This window comes from Heterodontus francisci, unplaced genomic scaffold (genome assembly GCF_036365525.1).
Source record: "Heterodontus francisci isolate sHetFra1 unplaced genomic scaffold, sHetFra1.hap1 HAP1_SCAFFOLD_43, whole genome shotgun sequence".
In the NCBI taxonomy this organism is placed as follows: Eukaryota; Metazoa; Chordata; class Chondrichthyes; order Heterodontiformes; family Heterodontidae; genus Heterodontus; species Heterodontus francisci.
The window spans coordinates 10,607,435-10,609,633 of record NW_027141852.1 but is presented as its reverse complement, the minus strand read 5'-3'; the positions used below and the strand labels follow the sequence as shown (position 1 = coordinate 10,609,633).

The 2,199-nt window shown below is 45.7% G+C and overlaps 1 non-coding gene across 1 annotated transcript; it reads right to left on the bottom strand.

Moving 5' to 3' along the window:
- Window positions 1–1,683: 1,683 nt before the first annotated feature.
- trnaw-cca (transfer RNA tryptophan (anticodon CCA)) lies at window positions 1,684–1,755 on the bottom strand. The gene has a single exon. It is a non-coding gene; the product is annotated as a tRNA-Trp (tRNA).
- Between the last annotated feature and the right edge of the window lie 444 nt (window positions 1,756–2,199).

Genomic DNA, 2,199 nt, shown 5'->3' with positions numbered 1-2,199 from the left:
CCAGCGACAGTGAAGGAACGGCGATATAGTTCCAAGTCAGGATGGTGTGTGGCTTGGAGGGGAACTTGCATGTGGTGGTATCCCGTGCATTTGCTGCCCTTGCCCTTCTAGGTGCTAAAGGTCACTGGTTTGGAAGGTGCTGTCTAAGGAGTTGTGGTGCATTGCTGCAGTGGATCTTGTAGACGGTACACACTCTGCAACTGTGCGTCGATGGTGGAGGGAGTGAATGTTTGCAGATGGGGTGCCAATCAAGCGGGCTGCTTTGTCCTGGCGGTGTTGAGATTCTTGAGTTGGAATTGCACCCATCCAGGCAAGTGGAGAATATTCCATCACACTCTTGACTTGTGCCTTGTGGATGGTGGACAGGCTTTGGGGAGTCAGGAGTCATGGATGAGTGAGAGGAATATATCACACTTTGGGGCTTTTGTAAGAGGATTTATTAATAAACCTGGGATTTGAGAGGAAGCTGCTTCATGGTTTACAGAACAAATTCAGCCCCTGGGGTGGAGCCAACAGCTGCACTGTAATTACTCACCTCAGGATTCCAAGCCTCTAACCTGCTCTTGTAGTCACGTTATTTGTGTGGCTACCCATGGTAACCTCCATGATGTTGATGGTGGGGGATTCAGTGATTGTAATGCTATTGAATGTCAAGGGGAGATGGTTAGATTCTCTCTTGTTGGAGATATTCATTGCCTGGCACTTGTGTGGTGCGAATGTTAATTGCCACTTATCATCCCAAGCCTGTGAGACTGAAATAGCTCAGTTGGGAGTGTGTTAGACTGAAGATCCCTGGTTCAATCTGGGGTTTTGGCAGTTCTCCTTTATTCTGCATCACCCTTTGGTTTTGACTCTTGAGCTGCACAATTTACACTGAAATTATTTACCCAACTCTGAAGGCTGGATTGGAATAGAGAGATATCAAGGATGGGAAATATTTACATTGTCTGCTTTAGCTTATTCTCTATCTCCCTGTGTCCTTTCCCCCAGTTTTTGACTCTCTCGGGGCCGGGTGAACATTTGATTTGCTGCATATGTCCCAAACTGAAACCTTTTCCACATCTCTGGGTGTCAGACTCGCTCTGTCTGTTTTTGCTGCTCGTGACCATTAACGAGAACAGGCCACGAGTTCAACGTTTATCAGCAAACGGAAGATAATTGGAAAGAATTCTGTGTTACTCCAGACCAGTGACAAAGATACAATGGATGTTATTCAAAATAAATTCCCTTTGACATTTTATGTAAACTTGTTTGCATCCAAAAGTTGGATTTTAAGTGTAACAAAAATGTGTCAAATTATTGACTGACCATGTGACAGCGCACATAGGGATCAAATCCACAGCCTTGTTGTTATCAACACTGCGTCCTAACCAACTGAACTAAGCGGCCTATGGACAGAGCCAGGTATGGGTTTGAGCCGCACGCTGGGCAGTTTGTGTTTTATTTCTCACACTGGGTGACAGAGCGATTGGACAAACAATGGACACATCACATCCCTGAAACATTGTTCTGATATAAAACAGTGTGAAATAAGAACTGAGCATGAAAATGGAACGGAACCAGAAATCAGGACTTTAATCTATTAAAGTTGATCTTGAAATTCAACCATTCACTAAACATTCCAAAAGATCGCACTCTCTTCTGATATAAAATCCAGGAACTTGAGCTGCTGCAAAACACAATTGAGCCTGACGTGATTTGAACATGCAACCTTCTGATCTGGAGTCAGACGCGCTACCGTTGTGCCACAAGCTCACAGATAAAGCAAAGTGTTCCATTCCTGACAGATTTACTTCTTGTTTAGATTCAGTGATTGAAATTAATTCAATCCTCATCTGACCTCCACTCTGGAAAGGCCTGCAATCCGACCTGAACCTGACGGGACCCGACGACCTGTGTCGGGTTCGGGTCATGTCGGGTCGCTCTTCCGGTTCTGGATTTCGGGCTCGGGTCAGGTTGGGTCAGGATCAGGTCAGGCTGGGTCCAGGTTGGACTGAGGACGTGTCGGACACACACAGGAAGTATTACATTTAACTTTGCTGGGAAGTTGAGTTTAATTGTGTCAAAAGTTGAAAAGCCAACCAAAGCCGGGAGTCCGGGTCATTAAGGAGGGAAACTCTGAGTCTGCTCAGTGAGCAAGTGAGCATCTCTATGACGTCATTGCGCTCATGCTGCAGCTTCCTGCAGATTCGGAATTGG